The 19,882-nt window shown below is 45.8% G+C and overlaps 1 protein-coding gene and 1 pseudogene across 17 annotated transcripts in view; one reads left to right on the forward strand and one right to left on the reverse strand.

Moving 5' to 3' along the window:
- Window positions 1–19,882, reverse strand: part of TANC1 (tetratricopeptide repeat, ankyrin repeat and coiled-coil containing 1) — a 246,689-nt gene that overhangs the window by 184,296 nt on the left and 42,511 nt on the right. The gene's annotated exons all lie outside the window — the stretch shown is intronic.
- LOC108176927 (non-histone chromosomal protein HMG-17 pseudogene) lies at window positions 8,434–9,292 on the forward strand (annotated as a pseudogene).

Consider the following 19,882-nt stretch of genomic DNA (forward strand, 5'->3'; position numbering starts at 1 on the left):
CCCCCACTCCCCTCTCTGTAACTCTGCCTTTCAAATAAAAAAAATAAATAAATCTTAAAAAAAAAAATCAGGAACAGAGGGAAGAGGAGAACACTGTGGGGATTCCTCTCAACACTTTTGAGGCTTGATTGGCAAAAGGCATGATTTTAAAAATATCCATTTCCATTGCAAATCTTGTAAGCCCTCCATTTCCTTGCATCTTCTAGACATGTGTGCCTACCAATCACTCTGTGGTGGGTTTGATCCCAACTGCCCATCAGGGTCTCCTGAGAGAATGAAGACAGATTCTCTGGGCAAGAGGGTACTTTTAAACTTGGCCCTCTGATATGAATGTAGCCCGGACTGGGAATCACTATACCGAACCAATCCCCAGGGTGGGAAGCATTTATTCTAAAAAGCAGGGAGACCAGGGGAGAGAGCAGGAGGAAGCAGAGGTGACTAGCAGCATGCAGGGGATGAGCCCAGGGTGCACGGAGCAGCCCGAGAGAGAAAGCAGGAGTAGGGAGAGTCTGGTTCACCATCTAAGCAAGCTCTGCTTGGCACTGTCACGTAGCTGCAGCGCAGGCAGAGGTAAGAGGCAGCAATACAAAGCTCACCTGCAAAGAACATCCCTATATTAAGTGTTTACTATGTGAGAAGTGACTGCAATGATGGTTCTCATATGTGAAGATCCACTTAGCCACTCAAGGACAGAGGGCAGGAGCTGCAGGAACACCAGTGCCTCGGAGTTGCTGACTGTTCACACTCATGTTTTTCTTTACTCCTAGGGCTACTGTCCTTTTGGAGGAGGAGTGAGAACCATCTACTCAGCTTGGATGCCTCCTTCCCAGTCTCTGTTTCTCAGCCACACCTCACCCATCCTTTAGCAGAGCTCCTTAAGGGTGTCCCATCTGTAGCAGTGACCTGGCCCGTTCCTGGGCACCACACCAGGAGCACAGGCGACAGTCACACCATCTGTGCACCAGTCCCCAGATCCCAGCAGTTCTTCCTCTGCAATGGCTTCCTCAGCGTACAGCTAAATCTCTCCCTAACCTCTGCCACTTCCTAACTGGGGTTTCACGAGCTCACCCTCCTCGGTGGTCTCCCAAAAGGTTCTCTCCAATGCACCACTTGCCCCTGAGATCCACGGTTAGGCATGTGTTGATGCAACCAATTGTGGACCACAAATACACACACACACACACACACACAGAAAATTGAGTCATTTCTTGTCATTATTCCCCAAATAATGCTATTTAACAACTACTGCCACAGCACTGGGTATTAGGAGTAACCTAGAGAGGATTTAAAGTATACAGGAGGAGGTGTGCAAGACATATGCAAATAGACTCGAGCATCTGTGGATTTCTGGTATCCTCAGGAAGACTTCAACCTCCTGGCTTCAATTCCTGACTCAGCCCACTTTTTTTTTTTTTTTTTTTTAAGATTTATTTATTTATTTGAAAGGCAGAGACACAGAGAGGAGGAGGACTCCTCCATCCACAGGTTCACTCCCCCAAATGACTGCAACAGCCAGAGTTGAGCCAGGCCGAAGACAGGAGCCAGGAGCTTCTTCCAGGTCTCTCACATGGGTGGCAGGGGCCCAACAACTTGGGCCATCCTCTGCTACCTTCCCAGGCACATCAGCAGGGAACAAGACTGGAAGTGGAGCAGCCACGTCTCAAGCTGGGGTCCATATGGGATACTGTTTGTACTCAAACTGCACCCAAAACTACTGAGTCCAATTGACCAAAGCTACTGCATTCAATTGAGTTTCAGGTCTGTCAGCTCTGTCTGTCAATAATGCTCCTTGATGCCTGGGCCCTGGGAATCACCCACAGCACGCAGACGGCCTTAGGTCTCGGAAGGGTGGTTGACAGACAGGACAAGCGCTTGCCTCAGCCCCAGGTCTTCCTTCATTCACCTTTTTGCTTTCCCTAAGAAAGCTTTCATTTTCTCATTTCCGTACAAAATTGATTCAGGCAAGGGAGAGGAAAAGATTGACACGTTCCTGGACAGCACAGGGGAAGCCTAAGACGGAAGTCATAACCTGCGACCCCCACTCACCTGGAAAACAGCCAGGGACCAGACTCAAAGCAGCCTCTGGAACTGCCCAAATCTGCGCACACAACGCAGAGGAAGGCTCCCCTTCCTCTACCCAGCATCTCTTCTGGGGCTTCCCTTGCAGCCATTTTACTGTTTAACTTTTTATTTACCTGCTATATTTATACAAAAGGCTGAGACAGAGAGAGAGGTGTCTCCCATCCAGTGGTTCACTCTCCAAAATGCCAGCAATAGCTAGGGCTGGGCCAGGCTGAAGCCAGGAGCCTAGAACTCAGCCTGGGTCTCCACTGTGGGTGGCAGGGACCTAACTGCTACAGCTGTCACCTGCTGGCTCCCAGGATGCACATCAGCAGGACGCTGGAATCAGCAGCACCAGGACTCAAACTCAGGCACTCCCCTATGCAATGTGCACGTCCCAGGCAGGGTCTTAACCACTAGGCCAAACATCTCCTTTTAAATACAATTCTAATAGAAGGGAATGTTTGGTTTGGACGACTGCCAGATCAAGGCACAATGACAGCCCTGAGAAGTGATGACTGAAGGGGCACAATTTATTTAAAAAAAAAAAAATCCAAACCAAACCAATACATTATAGCCCTTCAGTCCCTAAAAGTGCCCCCAAGACACAGCACGTCAGGTCCACACCAGTCACTGTGACAACAGTCACTGTCGGTTTTGTTGCAAGCTCATTTTTGAGGTTGCCTCTTAAACCCTGAGACCCATTCACATACAAACAGGCTGCAGTGACCAGGCCACTGACAACCTCTCCACGGAGGTCGGGGCTGTCAGGACTCCCAGGGCAGGGCCTGCTGTCCTCAGCGTCTGCAGCCCTTCCTTCCTCCCAGCGAAGCCTCCTCGGCCCTCGCCCCCACACCCCTCGCTGGCTCTGTCCAGTGGGAATTTCTAAGATAGAGATTTAAATAGCTCTTGCTGCTTAACAGGTCTTGACCTTGTGTCTAACAACTTGGCATCTTTCTCCTGCATTCCACAGGCCGAACCCACCCTCCAGCTCTGCTCTGATAAGGAGCATGAAGCTCTCTCTGCACAACCTGTTAAATCCCTGGGAGCTGAGGCACTGCCTTGCTCCAGGCCACCTTCCCCGGGCTGGAGGTCCTTCTGAATCCATAAGGCCAAGGCGGGCTGAGGACAAGGGTGGCTGTGTCCCCCATTTGCCAGGCACCCCTCCTGAAGACAGCCCCTCCCCCACTTCCTCCTGACACAGGGATTTCCTCCCACTGGGGCTGCAGGCCCCACTCCACCCTCATGCCAGGAGTTCCAGACCCAAGGCCTGGGGCCCCACTCGGAAATGACTCAGATCACAAAAATCTGAGGGTCCTCTGTCCAGAACACAAATAAGTCACAGGATCTGGATCTCACCTATCAAAAACAAAACTCCACCAACAAAAACAAGAGAAAATAGGACGTCTCTTTTCCTTGCAAATACAATACCCCTATGTTGGCTTGGGTATGCTGAAACCACTGCACTCTGGTTCATTATTTCTAAGGTGAAAACCAAAGAAAAAAAATCAAAGAAATGGCTGCAACTATGTCTTTCCTGGGTGAAGGAGAATCAAAGAAGGCTTCTTATCGATAGCTTCAAGGGTAGCACCATGATTACTGAAATTACAAACATGAAAATAACTGCGAAGGTCTTCTCTAAGAAATCAAGTCATCTAAAACCCTATTAAACTAAGCTAAAGTTTATGTGTGTTTTTATCGATACCCTTGAAAAATCAGAAATTAAAACTCTAGCTGGCTGAAGTATCTCACACTTCAGAACAATATGAACAAGATTCATTTTGTGAGCAAAGCTTAGTTTTTCAATACTATTATCATCTCCAAAGTTCTAGCATTTTCTGCTATCACTGTTTGTTTTATAGAAAGACTTTTGCCCTTGGCTTTCTATCTTTGCTTTTTGATCTAGTTAACAATCCAGAAAATTCCAAGCTTGCAACTTTTTCACTCCTGGGAAGGAATAATACAGTCATTTAAAAACCAGAAGCAGTGTCAACACTTCCTCAATGACACAGCTGCTAGGAGTGACCAGTGAACAAAAGGTTTTGGAGAGAATGTTGAGTTCTCTCCAAAACTGTCAGCGTTATTGATGACATGGTAAAAATAATAAGGCATTATTAGTAAACAAGAAGAATGGCCACCCATGATGAAGTACAGTGAATATACAACAACTATGGGGTGCCAGCTCTCAGAAAGGCTGCCCAAACAGGAGAAGACACTCTCAACTGGCCAGGAGCTACAGGAGGAGATGTACAATTTCTTTGTTACAACTTTTCACTTCAAAAAACAAAAAAAGTAGGGACAGGCATTTGGCCTAGCAGTTACGACACAGGTAGGCTGCCTATATCCCATATCTGAGCACTGGCTCCCGACTCATCTCCTGCTAATGAGCACCCAGTGAGCAGCAGTTGATGGCTGAAGCAGTTGGGTGCCTGCCACCCATGTGAGACCTGGATAGGGTCACTGGTTGTTGCTGGCATTGGGGGAGTGAAATGGTACTTTTTCTCTGTCTCTCTGCCCCTCAAATAAATAAAATTTAAAAAAATGCTTAAAGGTGAATATAAGCCAGCAATGCCATTTCTGGATATTTATCCAAAAGAACTGAAGTCAGGCTCCCAAAGAGATCCATGTATTGGCACTCTCCTTCACTGCAGCACCATGCCCTAGAACCAAAACACAGAAGCAACCAAAATATCCACTGACAGAAGAAAGGATCAACAAAATGTGGCATATACACCTACAAAGGAATATTTACTCAGCCTCAACAAGGAAGGTGTGACACATGTTACCATGTGGATGAACCTTGAGGACGTTATGCTAACAGAAATAAGCCAGCCCCAGAAAGACAAATCCTGAGTGATCCCCCCTGCACGAGTACGGAAGGCAGTCAGATCACAGGAGGAGAGCCGAGTGGTGGCTGACAGGGTCTGGGAAGGGGCTGTAAGTGACGAAGAATTCTAGAGAGCTCTGAGCAGCACTTTGCTTACCATGAATGCTACTGTACTCCAGAACATCTATCCAGGGGAAGAGCTCCCATTATGTATTTTGTTTTGTATTTTATCTATAATTTTTTTAAAATACAAAAAAAAAAAAGTCTCAGGAACTCAGACTACATTGACTTCAAAGTGTCAGTGGTTTTTACTACTTCATTTTGTCTACACGGCAAGAGACGTATACACAAGAGAGATCAGCATCTAATTATGGGCTAGGGTTCAAGGGAAGAGGAGCCAAAGGAGCTGAAGATGGAAGCAGCAGCAAGGAGGCAATGTGGGTCCAAGGCTGAAGAATCACACGGAGGCTGAGGGGGCTACTGCTGAAGAACTGAGCAAGACGGCAGGGCAGGTCTCAGACTGCCGGCAGGTGGTGATGTAGAACTGGCTCCATACTTGCCGCTCGCGTGCGCGACACTGGAAAGCTGAACAGAGGTGAAGTCCACGGAACGGGAGGAACGACCTAAACCCTTCAGAACTGAGTGTTGCCTGAATCCTGGAAAAGGCCATGGCATATGGCAAACAAGCAATATAAAAACACGCTAAGGTACCACTCTCCCCTGGGGCTAGTCTGAGCAGTAAAATGATCAGAAATAGGACCAAAGTGTATAACATTTCTAAAGAAAAGAATAAAAGAATTTAAGGTTGGGGCCAGCGCAGTGGCACAGCGGGTAAAGCCACCATCTACAGCGCTGGCATCCCATATGGGAGCCAATTCGAGACCTGGCTACTCCACTTCCGATTCAGCTCTCTGCTATGGCCTAGGAAAGCAGTAGAAGATGGCCCAAGTGCTTCGGCCCCTGCCCCCAAATGGGAAGACCTGAAGGAAGCTCCTGGCTCCTGGCTTCAGATGGACGCAGCTCCAGCCGTTGAAGCTAACTGGGGAGTGAACCATCGGATGGAAGACCTCTCTCTCTTTCTGCCTCTCCTCTCTCTGTGTAACTCTGACTTTCATATAAATAAATAAATATTTAAAATATATATATACACATATATATATATATATATATATAAAATGTTAAAATTCACTGATACAATATCCCTCAAGAAAACAGATGTCCCGAGGGGCCGGGCACTGTGGGAAATGGGTTATATAGCCGGAGTGCCAGTTTGAGTTCCAGTTACTCCACTTCCAAATCAACATCCTGCTGATGTGCCTGGGAAAGCAGTGGCTGATGTCGCAAGCACCTGGGTTCCTGACATGCATGTAGGAGACCAGGATGGAGTTTGTGGCTCCTGGCTTCCAGCCCTGGCTGTTGCAGCCATCTGGAGAGTTAACCAGGGGCTAGAAGATTTTCTCTTTCTCTTTCTCTCTTTCTTTCTCTCTCTCTCTCTCCCTCTCTCTGTCACCATGCCTGTCAAGTAAATAGATGAATAAATAAAAATCCGTGTGTTAGATGAATCTGTTGGATAATTAAACCTATGTTAACAGGGAAAATCTACATGTTGACTGGGTATTTTGTAACTATCGTGGAGTTACCCTCATTTTACGGTATGACAATAACATGAGAGGAGAAGTCAGTTAGAGATGTGTACTATTTACAGGTACAATTACATAATATCTGGGATTTTCTTTCAACTGCTGGGGGAACATGGGGAAAGGTAATATAAAGGTGACAAAGTTGAGTTATGTAGGGTGAACAAAGTCCAGAGATCTATTGTTCAAATGAGAACTTGTGTTAATAACAATACTATATAGTGGTAATTTGCCAGGAGAGTAGGCCTGAGACATGGAGGATGAGAAGTATTTAACGATAGATATGTTGCTTTGCTTGACTGTAGTAATCACTTCACTTTGTATGTCAGGCTGTATACTTTAAATAATAAATAATAAGTAAGATGCTCCAGCCACAAACAACAACATAGGGCTACTGGAACAAGACTGACAAGATATTGGTTTTTGTGACACTGATGAATGAGTGCATGAGTAGCTATTAATTTTGTGCATCACTACTTGCATCTTTTAAACTGACATTTTAAAAACCCTCCACTACCCATTTGTTATAACATTTTCTCAAAACTTTCCTACCAAAGGGTGTGCATTTAGCTTAGCAGTTAAGATGCCAGTTAGAGGCCAGCACTGTGACAGTAGGTTAAAGCCCTGGTCTGCAGTGCCGGCATCCCATATGGGTACCAGTTCAAGTCCCAGCTGCTCTGCTTCCAATCCAGCTCCCTGCTAATGCTTCTTGGAAAGCAGCAGAGGTTGGCCCAAGTCCTTGGGCCCCTGCACCCACGTGGGAGACCTGGAAGAAGCTCCTGGCTCCTGGCATCAGATCAGCTCAGCTCCGGCCGTTTGTGGCCACCTAGGGAGTGAACCAGCAGATGGAAGACTCCTCTCTTCTCTTTCTTTCTCTCTCTCTCTGCCTCTCCTTCTCTCTCTTTGTAACTCTTTCATATAAATAAATAAATCTTTAAAAAATAATAAATAAATCTTAAAAAAGAAACAGTCATCATCCTGCCAAGGGACCTAAGGAAGGTCTGCCAGGCTGCAGAGCTCAAGCTGTTCCCCAGCTGATGTCCTTACACAGACCACCTGCGCTCTGACTTGTTATTTAGTATGGGCAGAACCCTTGAACATGCATCCTTGATTCAAACGGCCTCCAACCAAAGACAGAGGCCCTGGGCACACACTTAGGAGAAAAGTATCTTCATGGCAGTGTTCGTACCATACATGCACTACATGCACATGCTATACCTGCACTGTCTGCCCACAGGGCATTCCTGCTTGATTCCTAAGTTGCAACAGGATTTTCCAGGCAATACCCACATCCCCTGCCCAGGTAACAGACCATCAACCAGTGAGAGAGGGTGGCAATCAGGTCACTCCCTGATAACCAGAGTCACCTCCAGAAAGTCAAGTCACTTCCCTTCCATCAGCCTTCAAATCTTCCATGATAAAAACAAAGTCTGCCAAAGGTTGTGAGCAAGTAAAAGAATGTATACCCAGAGTTTTCAAATCTACTTTAAGGAAGTGGAACATTTTTTTCATATTTTTGAAATGATGACAAAGATACTGATGTCTCCATCAATTTTTGTTGGAAAATGTCCAGCTGTCTATGTCTCTTTTCCAGTCTTCCTCTAGCTCTATGGCCTGCACACACATCCTGGCTCTCAATGACATGCCCATCTGAATCACTGACACTTCTCCTGCATGCAGACAGAATGGTGAAGCAACAAAGATGAGAACTGGAAAGTCACAATATTCTGGATTTCTACAGCTGACTCATCAATATTTTTCATAAGTAAACAGTCCCCAAATTCCAATGGTTCAACTTTGATTTTTCTTCCTTTACAGAGGTAAAAGACGATGTGCATTCAACAGAAATCGTACTTCAAAATTCTACCCACCCTGGGCTAGATACCTGCAGTACAATATTCCGTGGCAATGCTGTGCAACAACAGTGAGCTGCAGCCCTCTGCCAGCCGGAGATCACGAGCAGATACCACCACACTCTACAGCGGGCTGAACTGCAAGTGCTTCTTGGATATTGTTTTTACAGCCTATCACATCTGCAAAATGTCTACCTATGAGCACACATAAGATAGTCAACACTTTAATCATAAAATAAGATTTTAGACTGGTATTTGGACTTGCAACTAAGATGCGTATCAGAGTTCCTGGGTTCAGCCAGTGTCCTGCTCCTCACTCCAGTTCCACGCTAACGTAGACTCTGGGAGGCAGTATTGATGGCTCAAGTGGCTGGGTCTGTGCTACTCACATGAGAGACCTGGATGGAGCTCCTGCTTCAGCCTGGCCCAGCCCCAGCTGTTGCAGGCCATTTGAAGACTAAAACAATGGATGGAAGATGTGTGTCTGTAGATCCCCACTCCCCCCACCCACCCTCCCACCCCCAGGCCACCAATTCTGCCTTTCAAATAAAAAAAAAAAATAGGTAGACTAGACAAGTACAAACTCTGGACCAACCAAAGCCTGCACATTGCTGCATCCCTGTGCCCAGCGCCTCTGTCTCACTGCTGCGGCTGCCACCCTGCCGAAGAGAAAGGCTGAAGGGGTGCTGAAGGGAATCAGGCTAAGGTGAAGGACAAACCAGAGAATATCTGCATGGCTGTCTGCTAAACCAGCTCCTCCAAGCCTAAAAGGGCCTTGCAGAAAACAGAGAGAAGGTGCCCAAAGGGGAAAAGGCAAAAGCCAATGCTGGCAAAGACGGGAATAACCCTGCAGACAATGGAGATGCCAGACGGACCAGGCCCGGAAAGATTCAGGTGCTGGAGACGCCAAGTGAAGCATGTGTGTTTTTAATAATTGCATGTTTCTGGTGCCTACAGTTGGAGATACTATCTTTTATCAAGTTTCATAAAGAATTTTGTTTTACTTTTTTCAACCTTGTTGTTAGGACACTGAACACTTCAGTGTTGTTTTAGGGTGAAGGGGCATAGGTCACTAACAGAAAGTCTCCGAGGCTGGGTTCATGAGGGGGAAAACACCTTTCCCTTGGAGTTTCGACAGACTTCCTCTTGGCTCCCAGGAGGAATCCCCTGCCATCGACACACAGCCTCCAGGGCACAACCCCTTGTGGAGGGGAAAAACTAAACTCAGTTTATGTCCTCTTCCTCCACCCTGTCTGCCTTCAGCACAGATAACGCCCTCAGACCCACAGACCTGCTGGGCCTGGCCCCCAGAAACTTGGTACCAGTGTGATGGGAAATCTGGACCCCACAGTGACGCCGCCGAGGTGCCCTCGACAGGGCGGTGGAGCCTCTTCCAGATGGTGGGTCCTCAGCCTGATCATCCTGTCGTTTCATTTCATTTCCTGAAACTCAGGGTCGGCTTGTAAGAAGCTGCTACACAACATGCCAGAACTCTGGCTTTTCAGAGCTTCAAATGAAGACTTCACTGGGTTTCTGATCTTGGTAGTCCACTGAGGAAAGGAACAGAAAGTTGTTGTGCACTGAAAATAATTGCCTGGGTCCTGCCTGAAATGCCATGATTTTTATGAAAAGAATCTTAAATAAGGTACAGTTTGGCTTGGGAAAAAATAAACTGTTTTTGTAAAAAAAAAAAAAAAGCTTTGATGATTGTCAGCTGAATGAGAGAAGGGTATAAATTCTGTTCCTTCGTCCTCCCCACTAGAGAGAGACTTGAGACCCACTGATATCTAACAAAGTGTAGGCCATCAGAGATGTGATGACAGCGATACCATCCATTTGGAAATTATCTGTTCTAATTTAAAATTCTCCCTGCATTCTCATGGACATTATTATCTATAAGTTTATCTGATCATTTGGTTAAGGGGCCTGTGCCAATGAGGTAAGGACTTGGGACTCTTAACAGGAACTCCAGACCCAGGCATCTCACAAGGGCATAACATACGCTCCAAACCCTAGTGTCAATGTGTATGTCCCTCAAAAATTCACGTCGCAACCTAATACCCTGGTGCTAGTACAGCAGTCCTCCCCATCCATGGTTTCCCTTCACGCAACTTCACCCTTGGTCAACTGCAATACCACAGCATTGCATGGGAAATTCCAGAAATAAGCAATTCATGAATTTTAAGCAGTGTGATGGAATCTTGCACTGTCTCTCTGTCTAGCACATCTCTGCTGGAAATGCTACTCAATCATTAGTCACTTAGTAGCTGTCTTGGTTATCTTGTTGACTATCATGATGTATTAGTATATTGTTACAATTGTTCCACTTTATCTTACTGCACCTAATTTATAAATTAAACCTTATCAAAGGTATGTATGTATATGCATATAGGGTCTGGAACTAGCTGCAGTTTCAGACATCCACTAGGGGTCTTGGAATATACCTCCAAGGATTATGGATGACTATTGAATAAAGAAGAGGTAGGAAGGGCATGCGTTTGGTGCAGCAATTAAAATGATGCTTGGGACACCTGCATCCTCATTAGAGTGCTGTGGTTCGAGTCCCAGCTCCATTCCATTCCGGCTTCCTGTTAGTTTGCACCCTGGGAGGCAGTAGGTGATGGTTCAAGTAATTTGGTCCCTGCCACCCATGTGGGAGTCCCAGACTGGGTTTCAGGATCCTAGCTTCAAGCTGGCTGGGTCTGGCTGTTACAGGTATTTGGGAAGGCAACCAGCAGACAGAAGACACCTCTCTGTTTTTCCCTCTCCCTCCCTCCCTCCTTCCCACCTTTTCTCCCTTCCTGCCTCACAAATAAATTTTAAAAACTTAAATATATTTCAGCATGATTGACTACAGTTTCTATTATAACAATCTGCAAATCTCCTCTTAAAGAAAATAAAAGTGGCAGAGCCTTTTGGAAGGTGGATAAATTGTGAGGGCAGAGCCTTATACAAGGGGCTGAACAGAATGCCGTAATGCCCTTGCTGCCCTTCCACCTTCGGCCACAGGAGTGCAGCAACAAGGTGCCAGCCCAGCGGCAGGGAGGAAGCAGCCCTCATCTCATGGCACCTCCATCCTGGATTTCCCACCCTCCAGAATACCTGGAATAAAAAATTACTCAGTCTCAGGTATTCGGTTAAAGTGGCACAAAGGGACCAAGACACTAACTATTTCAAATACCCTGGTGATGACTGGGAGTTCAGAAGCTATTTATTTGAACGATAACACATTAGTACATTGCAACAAAACCCGTATTTCCAGAGATGATGGGCAGATAAAAGCAGAAGTGCTAAAGTATCTAAAAAAAGATTATTGGACCAGAGGCGAGAGGGAAAGGAATGGTAGACTCTGGCTACATATGCTGCAGATGTGTGTATCCAGAGGGGTTCTGGCTGTGCAACAGATCTATGACTTTGGGTTAGCCTCTTAGATTGGCTGGCCCATCAGCTTCACATGTAAAGTCAATAAACTGAAATAGATACATTCCAGTCCTTCCAATTCTCAAATTCAACAAAAATCCACAAATTCTTAATTGATTGACTCCACAGTAAAAGCAGACAGACATGTAAAAGCCTTTACACAGTAGCTAGTAACTGGGATACATATCCTAAGTGCTGGCAGCCGTTACTAAAATAAAGGGGTTTAGGTTTGCTGTGTTATTCATAGCATATATTTGAACATCTTTGGTGAGATTTTTTTTAAAAGAAAAAAAAACTCACCACATTAAAGTCCTATTTTAATCAACGTTGTTAAATCAAAGGAGCCCAAAATGAAACAATAAATTACGAAGCTCCACATGAAAGGATGTACGCCTCTCAAAGTCGCCTGGCTGTGTTTTGTTTTAAATTAGACTTTCAGTGAACTCTTGGCAGCACTTGGGAAGAAATCATGAGAGCTGTGAAGAGTCATTCACTCAGCACACATTACTGAAAATTGGGATATGAAGGTTGCAGCTGGGGAAGCAAAAAGCGCCAAGACCTGACCTCCGTGCCCAAGCAATGCAAATAACACAGTTCCTAGGGGTGCACGGGGGCCGCTATCTGGAAACCGAGGCAAAGGCCTCCAAGTGATGGGCCACAGACAGCCGGTTTTTAGTTTGGTTTTTAACTGATTTAGGTTGCCCTACAAATCAGGAGGTCACCCGTGAATAAGATCTCCAGCTTCTCTTGAAAACCTGGACGTGCTGGCAGGATGGAGACTGCACTGCCACTCAGTAGCAACCAACAGTGTCTGAGAATATCTGTCTCCACTACTCCCTTAATGAACCCCAACACTGGGGCTCAGGATTGGCTGCCAGGTGGCACCAGCTCACTCCCTGGCTGCCTCTGCGGCAGTTTCCCTTTGCCCAGCCCACTGCACCTGTGCATAATCAGGAAGCCCTCAGGAGCTCAGGCTCTGGCGCAGACGACTGAGCTGGAATACCCACTCTGCCACATGCTAGCCAGTTACTCTCTTAAGCAACGGATTCGTCTCTATGGACATCAGTTTCCCACTGCAAAACTGAAGTATTAACAGTATCTAGCTCACAGTGCGGTGTGAGGGTCAACGTGTCATTTTCTGCAGAGCGCTTAGAGCTGTGTCTGATACACAGCGTCTTCTGTATAGATATCAGATGTCACTACTGCTGATCCCTGAAGCCATGAGAGTTTTGACTTTCTGTCCTACAGCTCTAATGTTCTGCAGTTATCTACCAAATTATTTTATGATCAAAAAGAAAATGGTATATAGTGAAAGCTGTAGAGATACAACCGAGGAGTCACTAGAGCTGCCAGACACACGGGCACAAATCCGTGATCCTACTGTATGAGGTAAACAGAATAGGTGAATTCAGAGACAGCAAGAAAAAGTTAGAGGGGAGGGAGTCAGGGAATTCTCTTTTTAATGGGTAGCGAATTTCTTTTTGGGATGATGAAAAAGGCCTGGAGATGGATAGTGGTGATGGTTTTACAAAAGCACGGACATATTTAAGGCCACTGAGCACTGCACACATTAATGTCTGTATCAGGTTTTTGTTACAGCAACAGACACCTGAGAGGAGCTTCCTAGGAACAAAGGTCTAGTTTGGCTTAAGGTTCTGGAGGTTCACAGCCCATGAGCAGGCAGCCTCATTAGCCTGAAGGCTGCAAGACCACATGGCGAGCCAGGAGGCAGAGAAGCTGGGCCAGACTTGGCTTATAAACCAACCTGCTCTCAAGAACCACTTTCCAAGGGCATGCCACAAACAACCTGGAGACCTCCCGCTGGTTCCATAACTTAGATGTCATAATTAGATCAGGTCTCCATTCTTTCTCCCTCAACTATAACATAAGACTTTGGGACCAGGTCCCCAATACAGTAGACTTTAGGAGACATCCAAACTGCTATCCTCACTTTGGTGTGCTGCTATTTGCTAAAATTAAATTAATGATCCCAGTGATCCCAAACGTACCATAAGCTCATGCTCTCAAAGCCACACGCTGCACACCTCATAACAGTAAGGGAAGCACAGTATTAACAGCTGTGCAGCCAACAGTGGGCTCTCTTCAATCTGGAGGTCCTACAGGAACGCATCTGTAGCAAATGCAGGGTGAGGCCAGTGGGCTGTCTTTTAAGACCTGTCTACAACAGCTGGGCTGTTTTTCCTTCACTATAAAATACTCCACACGGACTCCTCATTCTCTCCTTTCTCTCAACGATATATAAAATGGGAGGCTTCCTGCCAAGCAATATGTAACTGGCTGCCTTTGAACTATGGGATGCTATGTTACACTGATGAAAGGTTTTGATCCATACCCAGTCTACAGTAGGATTCAGCACACGTGCACACACACACACTCACACACTCCATATAGACAGTCCTACCCTGCTGCAAATCAACACACAGGAGACTGTCCCGATAAGGATCTTATTTTTACATCTCTAAACGCTGCTGCTTTCCAAGGCATCTGTCTTTGATTTTTCTGAAAAAGAAAAAAGCTTAAAACATACGCAAATTTAAAATTGTTTTGGAAACGACCATTAACCTGAGAAGCACATATAAAACAAGTATATCCAGTATGTGTTCTCAATCTTCCAACCCAGATCCACTGCAAATATTTATTTCCTAACATTTACAGGGCCATCCCCCCCGAGGCCACAATCTTGAGTTAAGACAGACGGCACTGAGCTCAGAAAAGAAACTTCCTTACACTTTGGGAATTTCTTAAACAAACTGGTGTACTTTGGATGCAAATATTGTCTGGCATAAAAGATTTCTTTAAATAGTACTGAAAATTCAAAGTAACAGAGTTACTATCTTTTATCTTCTAAATACTACATCCTGAGTGCCAACCCGAATTTGGGGTGGGAGAAGAACCCAGCTCCTTGGTTTCTACAGCTGCCTGATAGTTAAGGCAGCAACTCCCAGGTGCTGTCCTATATAACAAGCCCTCCAACAAGGATAATTTTCCCCTACTAGGGCACAAAAAACTGTTCTAGAAAGAGTAAAAAGGAAAAGATCACAGGCAAAGTGTACAGTTTTAACCCCTTTAAAAACCAATGTATACATCAAACGACAAGTATTTTTATATGCTAGAGATCAAACAGGAAGAAGATAACTGTTTTAAAAATTCAATGAAAAACATCCTCAAGCAAAACTGTCACCATCTAAGAAGTAGCTTCGATCTATAAACCAGCAGGTAGGAAAAGGTAAGGCGTGGGATAGCTATTTCTATGAGCACGAAACTTGGCCTTCCCAGTCCAAGTCACATATGAACCAAACAAATATTTAACAAAGAAGGCAGGGGGTGTTACTGAATTAGGAGACAAAGTGGGACCGTGGACCCAGCTCTCTGGTGTCATCGTTATGTCTCTCCAAAATTCATGCTGAGGTCCTGGTGCCCAGTTCCCCAAGACAATGGCCATATTTAGACATATGGACTTCACAGAGAAGTAATCAAGTTACAACAAGGTTACTGGCATTCGTTCTAATCCATTGTGATTGTTTATTAAAAAAAAATGGAGGGAGAAAAGAAGGGCAGAATTGGACACAGAGACAGACAGGGCTACAGAGGAAATGGGGTGAAGAAGTACAGGGCTGTCTCCATGCCGAGGAGAGAGAGGGGCCTGGGTCAGATCCCTCCCTCACAGCCCTCAGAAGGAACCAACCCTGGAGACAGCATGAACTTGGACCTCTGGCCTCAACGGCCTGAGTCAAGTCCTTGGGTGCCTCTCCTACCAAGTGGATAGAAGACACCATGCACTCCAGTGCCCCACAGACCTGTGGACGGCTGCACTGCGGTCAGCAGTGTGTCCAGCATAGCGGATTACAGGAGAGACTGTATTCTCTTCACCCTCTCCTGCAAAGATCCTACCAGCTGGCCTACACAGGGAACACACGCTAGGAAAACATACCACCCATTTGTCAAGTTGCTGTAACTCAGGGACAAGTATGTATCAACACAAATAACAAATTATTTGCTTATCAGTCAGCAACTACCACCAAAATAAATAAATAAAAATAACCCACAACCAATTTTTTTAAAGACGGAACATTTTCCTGGGACAAATGGTAACTGGATTAGAAGCATCCTTGTGCTGTAAAGTCTGGGTTCATCCTGTGTGCCTCACTCTCTGGGCACACAGTTTCACTGCAGGAGTATGATGACGTAACTGTCTTGCTTGCATCCACCAAACCGAATACAATGTGCCTTCAATATGTCAGCCTATTTCATCTCCCTAAATACATAATTGATTGTCAACATTTTATGCTCCAGTTACTGTCTGAACGCAGCTCGGGACAAGTTCCTATTTCAAAAGTTCCCTCCTTTAAAGTAGAAAAGGAGGGAGCAGGAAGAACCATTTGTGATTCTCTTCCGTTTTTCTTGGACAGTCACCGACGGCCTTCTCCAGTCACTCTCTCATGGATCAGGAAGGCCAGAGAATTCACGTAGCCTCACTCAATACACAGGGCTCTGAGCGCATCAAGAAAGGACCAGCAAGGAAGGACACTCTGTCTTCATTTAGAAGGAAGAAAGAGTAGCCACTTCCACTCCACACAGCAGCAGAATTAGCACCAATGTCAAACAAAAATTAAAAGCTTAAACTTCCCGTTTACAAAAAGTAGAGCTATATATTTAGGTCGTTTTATTTTTAACCACAGCCTCCTGAATGACCTGAATATCCCAGCATCCATTCTAAGTGACAAGTTCTGTAATTCCTATGAATAATTTAGATGGAAAAATTTGTTACACTGTTTGTTGAATAAAAATGCTACTTCAGAAATTGACAAGCCAGTTGCCCACAGAGTTAACAGGATGTGAGGGGAGAGCACAACTTTAAAGCTGGGTCTCCTACACAGTGGAGACTTCCACAGCCCTGCACGAAGGGGTGGTTTGTGCTCACACGACATCTGTGATCCAGTCACATGGGCAAAGAGACCAGGTGCCAAGGTACCTTCAGGCTCCAAAGACATATGTTTCAATTCAGGTTCAAAAAGACATTGCTATTAGCACCATCACAGAAGATGACTTTCTCCGAACACTCAGTGAATAATACTAGGGTACTCCAGAAAGTTTTTGGGGAAATGGAATTAAAAGATAATTTATTTTTATGTGAAACAATTCTGCAATTAGTTTTTTTACCATGTACATTTCCCACAAACTATCTGAAGACTTCTCATGTGCATAGGTTTCAAAATAAATAAAATAAATTTATCCTTTGACTCCATTTTCCACAAACTTCTTGAAGTCCCCTCGTTCACGCTGAGTATCTCACTTTGACTTCTACCAAAAGAGAAACAGTGGCATCACTGACCTCGGCAGCAAGGCTAAGGTGCTTTTTTGGCTTTCTGAGTTTTTTCTAACCCAACATCACTTTTTACAAAAGCTGCTACCTCGAACAGGAAAAACAGTTTATCCAGAATGATGCTGGCTTTGGGCAACAGAAAAGCCCTTATTATTGAGGAGATTAGGACGGGGATCACCTGCCTGGCTCCTGGTTCCTTTTAGCACAAGAACAGGCCTCAAACTCAGCTTCTGGGCCTCTTTCCTGGCTCCTCACTGACAACTTTCTACGGTCCTGGTGACTTACCTAACCTGTGAGGCTTGGAAGCAGCTACTGGGCACGGGCCCTGGCTTCTCCCTCCATCTTCTTGGGGGCCATGCTCCTCTCTGGAAGTACACAATGAAGTCTGGGTGCAGCTAGCTCTGAGGAGTAGGCTTCCTGTGGGGCAGGCTTGCCCGCCCTGAACTTCTGGTGAGCAGGGAGGCAAACCTACCATAGCACTCTGAATTGGGAAGCCCACTGTTGACATAGATGGAAATCACTGTTTATAAGTATTTATGTCTTTGGGGCCAGCACTGCAGCCGCCGCCTGCAGTGCCGGCATCCCATATGGGTGCCGGTTCAAGTCCCGGCTGCTCCACTTCCGATCCAGCTCTGTGCTATGGCCTGGGAAAGCAGTAGAAGATGGCCCAAGTCCTTGGGCCCCTGCACCCATGTGGGAGACCCAGAAGAAGCTCCTGACTCCTGGCTTCGGATCAGTGCAGTTCTGGTTGTTGTGGCCAATTAGGGAGTGAACCAGCAGATGGAAGACCCCTCTCTATCTGCCTCTCTGTCTATGTGTGTAACTCTTTCAAATAAATAAATACATTTTTTAAAATAAGTATTTATGTCTTATTCTCCTATACAAGTTCTACTGATTTGTTTTAAAAAGTGCAATCTGAATTCCATGTGTCTTCTTTCTCCTTGTCTCTTCCAGACTCAGGGGAAATGGGAGTGCCATTTACTCTACTGCTCCCGCTCAAATCTCAGTAAGCCAAAAAAGGCTTTTCCGCTTCAAGGGGGGAAAATCTGAGTTCTCACTGTCTTTTAAAACATTTATGGGGGGGCCCAGGTTGTGCAGCAGTGGGTTAAGCTGCCTCCTGCCGCCGTGGTGTACCATATGAGCCGGGTTCGAGTCCCAACTGCTCCACTTCCGATCCAGCTCTCTGCTAATGTGCCTGGGAAAGGAGTGGAAGACAGCCTAAGTTCTTGGATTCCTGTCACCTGTGTGGGAGACCTGGATGGGATTCCTGGCTTCTGACTTCAGTCTGGCCCAATCCTGGTCATTTGGGGTCATTTGGAGAGTGAACCAGTGGATGAAACATCCATATCTTCCCTTTCTCCCTCCCTCCCTCCCTTCCCCCTCCTCCTCCTCCCTCCTTCCCTCTCTCTCTAACTCTGCCTCTCAAATAATCTCTCTTCAAAAAATTAAAAAATAAAAAGTTCATGTACCTTGAAATACATAGGAAAGCACATGAGAATAGAGAAAAGAGAATAATTCTAATACCCAAAACATTGACTTGTTTTCCTTTCATCCAAATCTTATAAGTGACAATAAAATTCGTATATTATGGCCATTTCCCAGTGCATCCCAACTCAGCCCACATTCGAGTGGGAGCCAAGTGAACTTTGCACATCATTCACCCTCATTTGTAAAGTGGGAGTAGTATCACCCCTACCTCAATGAGCATGAGGTATAGAGTAAATGAAGTAACGAAGGATTACAGGAACTACAGAGCACAAAGACCCTGGAACAGATATAGCAGGCAGGATTAGATAAACATCACCTTCCATGTCACCTATTCAAAATGGATGATACAGTCAGAAACAGCAGGAGCGTGACAAGATAATTTCAACAATCCTGTCTTTCAGGCCAGGCACTAAGATACCTATTAAGATGCCCACATTCCATATCAGACAACCTGAGTTGGATGCTCAGCTCTGCTTCTGGGAGGCAGAAGCAAGTCCTGGAAGGCAGCAGGCGAAGGCTCAAGCCCTTGGGTCCCTACTACCCCAGGGGAGACCTGGATTGAGTTCTTAAGCGCCCAGCTTTGACCTGGCCCAGCCACCACCATTGTGGGCATTTAGGGAGTAAAGCAGTGGATGGGAGAGCTCTGTCTGCTTCTCAAAATTTTTTTTAATAAAGCCTGTCTTCCATTTTCAGATGAGGAGGTTGAGGCCAGTGTGAACAAGCAATCTGCCAAAGCCCACTCAGAGAGAATTCTTCACAGCTCTTCATTCATTCTCCACACCTGGAGCTCTGAGTGTTGCTCCCATCCCACATCCTCATCTCAGGCCTCGACAGATTACAGTCTGGGAACTACAGCTCCATGTTCTAGATCCTTCTTTACTGTTCACTAACAGGGAGGGCCTCACGGGGCTTCAGGCATGCCTGCCACAGGCCAGGCCCTCCCCTAGGCTCCCACGGCCTCCCATTCAGAGGGTGAGGAAGGCCATGTTTGCCTTCTGCTCGTGAGTCATGTTCCTGGAAGCAGCTTCATTCTCCTGATTCACTCTCTGGTGAGGCCACTTTTCTCAAGGACTCCCGATTCTATTCCTGTCGCTCTGACTTGCTGTTGGCCCTCCCTACATGTGGGCTGTGCTGTGTGTGTGTGCTGACACAGGCTTTTCTTCTTTGCCACAACTGTCTCCTTACAGCTATGTACACACTGTTTACATGGCGTTTAGTAAGTAATTCAGAGATGACTTCAAGTAAGGAGGAT

This window comes from Oryctolagus cuniculus, chromosome 3 (genome assembly GCF_051225735.1).
Source record: "Oryctolagus cuniculus isolate XC-2025 breed Fujian yellow rabbit chromosome 3, ASM5122573v1, whole genome shotgun sequence".
Taxonomy (NCBI): Eukaryota; Metazoa; Chordata; class Mammalia; order Lagomorpha; family Leporidae; genus Oryctolagus; species Oryctolagus cuniculus.